Here is a 12,574-nt window from a genome sequence, read left to right on the forward strand (position 1 = left end):
TGAAGACAAAAAATTCACACAGAGGTAATATAAGAAATTTATTTCTGCTCCTTTGTTCAACAAATATCTATTGATTTCCTGTTATTTGCTAGACACTGATTTAAGCCCTGGTAATATGTTAATAAACAAGTGAAGGCATACCTTTAGGAAGCTTATCTTCTAGTAAGGAAGGAAAACAATAAACAAATAGGAATTCCATTTATTGTGTATTGGTTCACAACCCTATCAGGAGCTTAGCAGGTATACTAGAAACTGGCCCTCATACTCAGAGGGCAGGGAGACACCAAAGAAAGGGCAGGCCACTGTAGATTGGGAAGTGGCAGTTTTAATAAGCAAAAGGAACTTACCTACAAGGCTTGTCGTGGGTGGCAGCAAGACAAATTGACCCCTGTACTCACCTGCCAAATCTTAAAAATTTAAATAGGGGCCTTCATGGGTTCAGTCACACATATATCATACAGGGGTTCTCAACACCACATGTTGATCTCAAGGCTCTGGCCTCGGAGAAGCATCTGGGTACAGGAAAGGCTTGTGGAACCCACATTCCAAGGACAGTCAATGGAATAAGGAGCCTCCAGGTGCCAGGGCCCACTCAGCTCACAGGTCATTTGGTAGTCAGGTCTTTTCCATGATGTTCCCCAACATGGTGAAGTAGTGATATTACTAAGAAGAAAAATTACGCATGGTAAGGAGACATAAATTAGTGGATGAGTCAGTATTTTGGAAAAATGATCAGAGAAGTCCTCTGTGGAGAGGTGATATTTGCACACAGGCCTGACTGAAGCTGGGAACAAGCCTAGTAAACAAGGGGAATAATTTACCAAACAGTTGGAAAAGATGGGGAAGAAGTTTGCTAGACATAGTCAATGAAATCCTAGAAAAGCTACATGCTGAAATGAGGTGAGGCAAAGGAGAAAGGCAGGAAGAAATTAGAGTAATAGACTGTGGCTACGTAATGTGAAACATCATAGGTCATGATTAGAACTTGGTATTTCATTTAGGGTATGATGTAAAACTGTTGGAAGGTTGAGAGTAGGCGCTTGGCAGGATATGTGTTCTATTTCATGTGGTTCACTCTTGCTTTTGGGGGAACATAAAGCTATAGTGGGGTGGAGTTAGGGGCAGAGTTCATTGGTCCTTGACCCAACGGCTTTCATATCCATTCTTTCTTTTCTCAAGTTCTGCCTTGGTACTGTATTTTCTAGGCTTTTTTATGAGACAGCTCGATGAGACACTGACAAGTGGAAGGAAGAGAGAAGCCAGGCCATTTTTTCAGTCTTTCTCTCTGCCTCATCACTGATCACTGGCTGAGTGAATTATGGTGGTTCTACTTTCACTGGCATCAGTAGTGAGTATACTTTTGTGCTCTGGTTATGCCTCCTATTTTTTTTCCCATCTAACAACAAGCTATAACTTTATTAATGATTGAAACACTATACAAATTTCAAACCAAGCTACAGTTATTCTTTTGAAACACCAAAAATAGGTTCTCATTTTCAGATGGTTACACTGTTAATTCTGTAATAGCATTTATAATATCATTACTGTTGTTCTTCAGGGTTTGGACTGCCTTTGCTTTTGACACATTAGCTTGTGACATGACCCATCCTATGTCCTTAACCTCCACACCTGTTTCATCAACCTCTTCCTCTTCACTGTCCTCTTGTACCGTTGGAGTCTGTGTGTTTTCTTGAATGTCTGAGACAGCTTTACCTTGAACTTTGAATTTCTCAGTAGTTGCTAGTTGTGCCTGCTGAGATAAATCCTTGATCCTTCCCCAAAAACTATGTAGGTATCTGAAGCTGGGCTCTTTTATTTATTTATTTTTTTTTTCATAGATTTTATTTTTTAATGGATTTGGGGGTTTTCCACAGAATTTAATTTTCAATAAAAGTTATGTTTGTTAATTCCGAAAAAATGCTAACAGTACAGAATGGTATAGAGTTAAAAGTAAAAGCCCTCTGCTTCCCAGCTCCCCATTTCTACTTCCTAAAAACAACCACCACGATTATCATTTTAATATTTTCCTCTGGTATCTTACGCATGTAGTCAAACACAATATGTACGTGCATTTCCTTTCTTTCTAACAAACTGGTATCATACAGGAAGTTACTGTTCAGCACTTGGCTCTTTTAGATATCTGGTTTTGTGATGACGACGAAGATATTCTTTTTTTTTTTTTTAAGATTTTATTTATGTATTTGAGAGAGAGAGAATGAGAGAAAGAGAGAACATGAAAGGGAAAAGACCAGAGGGAGAAGCAGACTTCCCGCTGAGCAGGGGGCCCGATGAGGGACTTGACCCCGGGACTCCAGGATCACGACCTGAGCTGAAGGCGGTTACTTAACCAACTGGGTCCCAGGCGCCCAATAAAAAGATAATCTTAGATTTCCAGATGGTGACTCCTCCCCCCGTAACCTGTCAAAGACCCAGTTTGGACATAGTCTTTCGTGCCTTCTTTTCACTTCAGCTCTGTTTTGGTTTACTGACCAGTTCTACATCGATCTCAGCTGCAGCTGCCCGCTGGGCTTATTGTGTGGTCGCCCGTGTGGAATCCTGTTCCTGGAGTCTGGTACTGGTTCATCACTGTCAGATTCCATTCCAGACCCTGCCTCAGCCTGAGGCCCTGGCAACTCCTGCTGAACAAGCTGAACAAGTTACTGTGATAACATGGACGAGGTAAAAAATGATAAAATCTGGTATCTCTTTCGAATGTAAACTCATATGGTTTTGTCATACAATAAAAGAAAAGAAATATAATGTCTTCAATGTTTAGTTTGAAACACTAGAGAAAAGTGGTATTGTTGGTGGGTATGGAGAAGATTGAGGAACGAATAGATCGGGAGGGGAGGGCATATGAATCAAGGGTTCTGTCTGGTAAAATTTGACATTGACATAGCTGTTTGAGATCTACAGAGATCAAGTAGAAAGTTAAGTATACTTAAAAAGTTAAAAATTGAGCTACCCTATGACCCAGCCATTGCACTACTGGGTATTTACCCCAAAGATACAGACGTAGTGAAGAGAAGGGCCATATGCACCCTAATGTTCATACCAGCATTGTCCACAATAGCTAAATCGTGGAAGGAGCCGAGATGCCCTTCAACAGATGACTGGATTAAGAAGTTGTGGTCCATATATACAATGGAATATTACTCAGCTATCAGAAAGAATGAGTTCTCAACATTTACTGCAACATGGACGGGACTGGAGAAGATAATGCTAAGCGAAATAAGTCAAGCAGAGAAAGACAAGTATCATATGGTTTCACTCATTTATGGAACATAAGAAGTAGGAAGATCGGTAGGAGAAGAAAGGGAAGAAGGAACGGGGGGTAATCAGAAGGGGGAATGAAGCATGAGAGACTATGGACTCTGAGAAACAAACTGAGGGCTTCAGAGGGGAGGGGGGTGGGGGAATGGGATAGGCTGGTGATGGGTAGTAAGGAGGGCACGTATTGCATGGTGCACTGGGTGTTATACGCAACTAATGAATCATGGAACTTTACATCAAAAACTAGGGATGTACTGTATGGTGACTAACATAATAAAAAAATATTATTATTTAAAAAAAAGTTAAGTACATGAGCCCAGAGTTTAAGAAAGTACTTCAGTTTAGAGAACTACTGGATGGGTGGGTAGGATTATTGGTATAATAAAGTCATGCAATTTGAAAAGATTACGTAGGAGCTGGCTATGCATTGAGAAAAATCCATAACCCAGAACAAAGCCCTAATGCACTCCAATATTTAGAAATTGGAGGGAGAAAAGAAACCATCCTAGGAGATTGAAAAGACGCAACTAGTAAAGCAGAAAGAAAAAGACAAAAGTAGTATTCCTGGAAGCCAAATGAAGAAAGCTTTTCAAAATGTCATGTTCAGTGGATAAAATATTTCCTGTGTCTTCTATATCCTTCTTCTTTCCCCCTCCTCCATCTCTCTCCTTCTCTATCTCCATCTCTATCTCTTTTCCCTTCCTTGTTTCTTTTATAGCTGTATTCAGTTATTAACCAATGTATATCGAGAGCTTGCTGGATGTACTGTGCTGGCTAATTCAGAACTCAGACACAGGAGGCTTCGAGCAAGAATTGTCAACAGTAGTCTTGTGGACAAGAGTCCATTTTTTTCCAGACTGTTCCTTTAAACAAAGAATTATAAAATTTATTTTTAGAAAACAAGGCATTGGTTAACCTGGAAAACAAACCCATTATTCTACATCTTAGGAAAAGAATGAGATTTTTACCTTGCTTCACACTTTATAGGCATTTACTTATACAAATAATATGTATATATGCATAAATATTTTACATTCAATTCTATCATATTTATTCACAGCATCTTGCAATGAAAAATTTTTTAAAAGTTTCTCATGTATCTATTCTATAATTGTATTTTTCTGCTTGGAAATGGCAAATGCAATAGAATTTTCTCCGGAGTCCCTTATTTCTCTGTGACAATCCGAGGGTTAACTTCAAGGAGAAGGCAGCTTCTTGTCCTTGGCTCAGAGGAAAGCTAAACTGTAGCCTTCATTTATTTTCTTCACATTCTGTTTTGCTCTTTTCTCTTTTAGGACTGAGCATGTAGCTTTCATTTGTCTCATCCCCAGCCAAGATGCAGTTCTACAGTGGGGAGATATCCAGAATAAGGGTTGGATCTAATTCTTAAAATCAAAGATAGGTAAGCTGCAAGGTTAAATTTGGAAAGCTCAGGAAATCCTAAGTGCAAACACCACCTTTCAATCACCTGCAAATCATTTCCTGCTCCCTTGTCTCTGAAAGGCAGGATTGCAGCCTCACTGTAATTTTTCTTTCTAAATTAAGCAGCGCATTTCAGGTGTCTGAGAAGCAGTCGAGTGAGGCAAGGGATTTTAGAACTGGATTCCATTCAACTTCGCTACTGGTTTACTTTATCATTACATTTTCACAAATGAGGGTGAGAATTTTAGAATTTAGCTAAGGTCATTAGAGGAAGAAAATATGGCAGCAAAATAGCACTTGATGTTTTAGAGTTAAAAATAGAAAATTAAGAAAGAAAATATGCTATTAAAATTCTACACTCTTAATTCCTTTTTCTTCAGCATAATTTTGAGCAGCATGTGACAAGATACATTAAGCAGACTGAGCAGGGTAAAATAATTGTATTTAACTGCAGAACTTAACGAGGGAACTTTTTGTCTTCGACCTTATTCAAACCATTAAGAGCTTATGTTTATATGTTTATACCCTTTAGTCACTAGGACTGGGATTTAAATGTAGCAGAAAAGACAAGAACCAGGCCCCACTGTTAATTTACTCTTACCTCACGAGAACAGCCAAACCTCTTGAATAAAATACGAAATACATATTTTAGACTCTTAATAACATTAGATTCTATTGTGACTAAATTTATTTCTGAAGTATGTGTAGCAAGAGCGTACCTAGAGAAATTCAATCTACAGAAGGTTTTAGTGACTTCAGATAAAAATGGTTAAATTTTGCTAGGTTAAAAAATAATCGGATAAAGGAATAATCTTTCCCACTTCATTTCTCTCATTAGACGTCATATCTAGCAGAGACCAAGACGTTTTGTTAGGCTTTTCATCTGCCCAGTTTGCCTGGATAGTGATGATACGTGGTAAATAACCTCCAATGAAGGTCAAAGAGTAAAGAATTAACATTAGGATATAATTGAAGGAAAACAAAAGAAAAGAGAGAGTGAGCTTCGTGAATACCCGGGAAAATTAGATAAAAAGACAAATCTTGCTATTTATACATTAGGAAATTAATGCCACCGAGATGACATGGATATACCCCAGTCAGTCAGCCCTGAGGTTTGAAATCCAACCACAGTATCAGAGTTACCTATATCCCTTACCCTTGGGTTCCACTGACTTTCATTCACTGACTATATCCAAACATTAGCAAAGACAATGAGCTGCTTTCAAATGTTTAAGAGGAAAGAGAATGTGTCTATTACCACTGAGAGTCATAAGTAGGTATTATCTGTGGTAGACAGACTCTAAGATGACACCTCATGATCCTTGATCCTCACATTCACACTCTTGTGTAATCCTTTAGCTGGAATATGGCTAGATTTGGTGACACACTTCTAATAAATTGAATGCACCATACAGTACTGTATGGTGACTAACATAATAAAAAATATTATTAAAAAAAAAGGCAGTAGATGTGGTGGAAAAAAAAAATAAATTGAATACAGCCAAAGCAATAAGCTATCAACTCAAATATCACGTTTTAAAAAAAATTGTGGCTTCTGTCTTGAGGTCTTTCTTTCAGAATCTGTACTCTGGGGTAACCAGCAGCCATGTGAGAAGTCCCATGTAGAAAGCCACACACTGCCAGGAGCTGATACTTCCAGCCTTCGGCTAGCAAGGACCCAGAGAGCTGTGAACAGCTACCCGAGTGAACTTCGAGATGAACTCCCCTCCAGCTGAGTGCTGAGATGACCACAAGCCCAGACAACACCTTGATTGCAGACATCTGAGGCACTAGGCCATAAACACCCAACTAAACCACAAAACAAGATATTGACTCACAGAGATAATAAATGTTATTTAAAGCTGTTAAATTGGGGGGCAATTTGTTATACAACAACAGATAACAAGCGAAGTAACTTTTTAGATTCTCCACCTAGTTTTCTATCCTACCTTTATTTGACAAAATATGGGATCTACCTCCATTAATCCACAGTTACTTAAAATAATTATTTTATAATAAAATAAAGATACTGAACTGTGGTCTTCCCTAAAGAGTCATTTAGTCATTTCTTGAGGAGCAGCTTTTTAAAAAAGATACCTGTTTAAGAGTTCTATGAAAATAATAATTTGTTTCTGAATTATGGGTTCCATTTTCTTCCCTCTGCATCCATGTAATCCAGCATAGAGACATCATGGGATTTAACTATCAACTACATATATTTGTTTTTAAAAGGTGTTGAAATCTATCCATCTCTTTTCTTGATTAGCACTGGGAATTTATAATGAAAGCATTTTTCCATTAAAGTAAGAACACATGATATGAAATGAGATAGAATGATCTCAAGTAAAGATATTAGATTATCTTTAAATAGAATTACCCTCAATAAAAGTAGTTCTTCCTTCTTTATTTTTCCCTATCTATACTATTATTTACTCTTTATTTATGTTATTTTCACTTATCTTAGAGAGAGACATTTCTTAGATACTTAAGCTGAATATTCTGGTGACTAAAAATCTTTTTTTTAGAGTGGTAAGAAAGAAGGATAATTTTCTAATGTCTTCCCAATTATGTAGTTGTAAAATCTTTACAATTGAGAAGAATAATTATTCATTATGGTGGCAAAATAATTTTTTTTAGAAGAGAAAATATTTTATTAGCAGATGAAGCAGGTCATGGCGTAGTCCTCTGAGCACAGACTACTATGGAGGGGAGGGAAGAGTCACACTATATCAGAATTTGGCAACCAACTATATAATAGCTGGATGTCTCTTCCTTATTATTTTAAATTGACAAGCTTTAGCTAGACTAAAGAAGAAAAAAAAGAGAAAACACTCAAATAAATAAAATTAGAAATGAAAGAAGAGATGTTACAATCAATGCCACAGAAATAAAAGGATCATAAGACACTATTATAAACAATTATATACCAACTGGATAATCTAGAAGAAATAGAAAAATTCCTAGAAAGACACAACCTATAAAATACTGAATCACAAAAGAATAAAAAACCCGAACAGACTAATTACAAGTAAAATGATTGAATTAGTAACCAAAAACTTCTTAACAAAGAAGAGTCCAGGACCACATGGCTTTATTTGTGTACTCCACCAAATATTTAAATAAAAATTAACACCAATCTTTCTTAAACTTTTCCAAAAAATGAAGAGGAGGGAACACTTTCAAACTCATTTATTATGCCAGCATTACCCTGGAGAAAACATAAACAAGAGACATCACAGGAGGAAAAAATACATAAAAAGGACAATATCCCTGATGAATATAGATGTAAAAATTCTCAACAAAATGATGACAACCTAATTCAACAGCATATTTAAAGGATCATACACCAATACTAAGTGGGTTTTGTCCCTTAGATGCAAGGATGGTTTGACATATGAAAATTAATTAATGTTATAAACCACATTACAGAATAGAGGATAATAATCACCTGGTTATCTCAATAGATGCAGAAAAAGTGTTTGATAAAATTCCTCATTCACTCATGATAAAATCTCTGAACAAAGAGAAACAAAAGGAAAGTACCTCAACATAATAAAGGCCATCAATGACAGGCCTACAGCAAACATCATTCTCAACAGTGAAAAAGTGAAAGCCTTTTCTCTAACATAAGGAATAAAATAAGGATGCCCACTCTCACCACTTTTACTCAGCATAGTCCTGGAAATCCTAGCTCAAGCAACTAGGCAAGAAAAAGAAATAAAAGTCATCCAAATCAGAAAGAAAGAATTAAAATGGTCCCTTATGCAGATGACATGATTTTATATATAGAAAACTCTTCCAAGTCCATAAAAGAATTAAAGCTAATAAATGAATTCAGTAAAATTGCAGGATACAACATCAACATACAGTATTCATTTGTTTCTATTCAATAACAGTAAATTATTTGACAAGGAAATTAGAAAAAAAAAGTCCCATTTATAATAGCATTAAGAAGAATAAAATACTTAAGAATAAACTTAACTACGTTGGTGAAAGGCCTGTATACTAAACATTACAAAACATTAATGAAAGAAATAGAAGAAACAAATACACGGAAAGGCATGCCATGTTCATGGATTGGCAGACTTAATATTGTTAAAATGTCCATACTGCCCAGAGCAATCTACAGACTCAGTGCTATTCCATTGAAATCACAAAGGGTTTTATTTTTTTACAAAAATAGATGGACACCTGGGTGGCTCAGTTGGTTAAACGTCTGACTCTTGATTTTGGCACAGGTCGAAATGATCTCAGGGTTGTAAGATTGAGCTGTGTGTTGGGTTCCATGCTGGACATGGAGCCTGCTTAAGATTCTCTCTCTCTCCCTCTTCCTCTGCCCCTTGTCGCCCTCTCTAAACAAACAAACAAACAAACAAACAAAAACAAACAAACCCAACAACAACTTTTACAATTCACAAAGAACCACAAAAGACCACAAATAGCCAAATCAATCCTGAGATAGAAGAACAAAGCTGGAGGCATTGCATCTCCTGATTTCAGAATATATTACAAAAGTATAGTAATCAAAACAGTGTGGTACTGACATAAAGGCAGACATAGACAAATGGAACAGAATAGACAGCCCAGAAGCAAATTCATGCATATGCAGACAACTGATCTTCAACAAGCGTCCGAGAATATACAATGGGTAGCTTTTCAACAAATGGTGTTGGGATATCCACATGCAAATAATGAAACTGGACCCTTATCTTACATCACACACAAAATCAACTCAAAATCAATTGAAGATATATCATAAGACCTGGAACTGTAAAACTCAAGAAAGAAAATAAGTGAAAACCTTTATGACATTGATCTTGGTAACAATTTCATGGGTACAACACCATAAGCATGGCAACAAAACCAAAATAAGCAAATGGGACTACATCAAACTAAAAAGCTTCTGCAGAGCAGAATCAACAAAACGAAAAGGCAACCTATGAAATGGGAGAAAATATTTGCAAATCAAAGGATTAATTTGGAAAATACATAAGGAACTCATATAATGGAATAGTAAAATAACAAATAGCCTGATTAAAAAAATGGATTAAGAGCTTAGACATTTCTCCAAAGAAGATACACAAACGAATAACAGACTTATAAAAATCTCAACATCACTAATCATCAGAGAAAAGCTAATCAAATTACAATGAGATATTACCTCACACTTATTAAGGTGGCTATTATGAAAAAAACAGTTATTAGTGAAGAAATGGAGAAATTAAAACTCTTTTTAAAATTTAATTAATTAATTAATTTTTTAGGGAGAGAGGAAAGAGGGGAGGGGAGAGGGAAAGAATTTTTTAAAGATTTATTTATTTACTTTATTTTTAAAAAATATATATATTTTTTATTTTAGAAAGAGAGAGAATGAGCTGGAGTGGCAGAGGGAGAAGGAGAGAGATTGACAAGCAGCCTCCATGCTGAGCTGGGAGCCGGACCTGGGGCTCCATCTCACCACCCGAGTCATGGTCTGAGCCAAAATCATGAGTCGGACGCTCCACTGACTACGCATTTTTAAAAAAATATTTTTATTTTTTAATTGTTATTTATTTATTTATTTATTTATTTATTTTTATTTTTTTAAGATTTTATTTATTTATTTGACAGAGAGACAGCCAGCGAGAGAGGGAACACAGGCAGGGGGAGTGGGAGAGGAAGAAGCAGGTTCCCAGTGGAGGAGCCTGATGTGGGGCTCGATCCCAGGACTCTGGGATCACACCCTGAGCTGAAGGCAGATGTTTAGCGACTGAGCCACCCAGGCGCCCCTATTTATTTATTTTTGAGAAAGAGAGAGAGCACGTGGATATGCATGCGGGAGCAGAAAGGGGAGGGGCCGGGGGAGAGAGAATGAATCTTAAGCAGGCTCCTTGCCCAGGCAGCCCAAAACAGGGCTCCATCTTACAAAATCAACTGAGATTATGACCTGAGCCAAAATCAAGAGTCTGGTGCTTACCTGAATGAGCCACCCATGTGCCCTAGAAATTAGAACTCTTATACATTGTTGGTGGGAATGCAAACTGGTGTAGCTGCTATGGAAAACAGTATAAAGTTTTCTGAAAAATTTTTAAAAACTACCATATGATCCAACAATCCCACTTCTGGGTTATCCTAGAGAATTGAAATCAGGATCTCTCGGAGATGATAGCAATCCCATGTTCATGGTAGTACTACTCGCATTAGTGAAAATGTGAAAACAATCTAAATATCAATAGATGATTAGGGAAAGAAACGTCATACATATATAATAGAATACAATACGGACTTAAAAAGAGAGTTAAATTCTGTCATATGTGACACCATGGATGAATCTTGGAGACATTATGTAAAGTGAAATAAGTCAGTCACAGAAATATAAACACCATGACATGATCTCACTTACATAAGACAACTACAATAGTCAAATTCACGGAGTTAGAGTGGAATGGTGGTTGCTAGGGGTTATGGGGAGGGAGAAATGTGTAGTTACTAATCAACGGGCATGAGATTTCAGTTAAGCAAGATAGAGATTAGCTACATAATAAGTTTACGTATATTAAATATATATTATGTATATAAGAAGATAATATATACAATATAATTGGCTATACATTGAGCTCCTGAGACACACTGAACCTATGGTCAATGACAATGTATTATACACTTAAAATTTAAGAGCGCAGATGTCATATAAAGTGTTCTTACAGCAATAAAATAGTCTTTTAAGTGAAAGATAAAAACACATTGCATGCATACAAAATATACCAGACGTTTTACTATGTACTTGGACACATATAATCTCTTTAAAAATTAAATTTTCTTAACAAGAAGCAAGTGATGCAAATTAATAACAAAGCATTAAAAAAACAGACTTCGAGCACCGATTCTACCAGCTAAAACAAGACGTGGGCGAGACATTTAGTCTTTCTGGGATTTAGTTTGTCCATCTGCAAACCAAGGTAAATCGTTTCTGTCTTAAATCTTTTGGGAGAATATCAAAGCCAGTGAACAAACAACCAAACAGACAAAAAACCTGGGGCTGGCCGGTAGTGGAATCCCAGGCTTCCATCCATGTCAAAACTTAAGTATCAGTATGACTAAAATGTACCGAAATGTTCTAACCTTTCAGAAGAAAATAATACAGAATTCTCTAGATTTATTATTTTATAATTGGTCTTATATAACCCAGTTCACCTACCGTGGAGTATGTGCTCCATTTGGCTTAGCTGAGCTCAAGATTTAGAAATAGATAAACAGCCCGATGACTTAATTGTGCCTCCTTTCCTCCAGTTCCACCCCCTGTGGTGGAGACAGGTGTCCCACCCAGACTGTCGTCATTCATGCGAAGTCAGTTTCACCTCCTTATTTATTTATTTATTTTACCATTTTCTTAATGAAACACAACTGGAATGACTGCTTAGGTAACCTGAGTTGTCAACATTGCCATTTCCTCCTATGAATGCTGCTCATATTTCCTTCTTTCCTTCATTTCTACCTCCTTCACATCCCTTTTACCCTTTTAATCCCAGGCTGAAGGTGTGCTCACTAATTCTCAGATCTTAACGTCTCTTCTATTTCCTCTTTCGGAAGCTGGCAGGTTCACACAATAGCTGGATCTTTTCATGCAGTCCTGAATGAGAAATTCTAAGGATAAACTGCACTTTTTTTTTTTTTTTGATATTAGATGGCGTGTGGACTCAGTGGGTGGGGTGGTTGGCTGGTTGTTCAGTTATTCAGTATTGTTATTACTATAGATGGTACTTACCATATGTGTGGGGTGTTATAGCCTTGCCATTAAGTCAGATGGTCTGGATTTGCATTCTCCTTTAGTCCTGATTGTGTGATACTGAGTAACTTAGTTAACTTTTCTAAATGTCCGTTTTCTGATCTCTAAAGCATA

The 12,574-nt window shown here is 36.8% G+C and overlaps 1 pseudogene; it reads right to left on the reverse strand.

Annotated features, from left to right (window-relative positions):
* Positions 1–1,504: 1,504 nt before the first annotated feature.
* The window catches only part of LOC123793156 (nascent polypeptide-associated complex subunit alpha-like), a 118,254-nt pseudogene continuing 107,184 nt past the window's right edge, over positions 1,505–12,574 (reverse strand).

The sequence above is a fragment of the Ursus americanus genome, chromosome 13, assembly GCF_024610735.1.
Source record: "Ursus americanus isolate L20-20 chromosome 13, mUrsAme1.1.p, whole genome shotgun sequence".
NCBI classification, from domain to species: Eukaryota; Metazoa; Chordata; class Mammalia; order Carnivora; family Ursidae; genus Ursus; species Ursus americanus.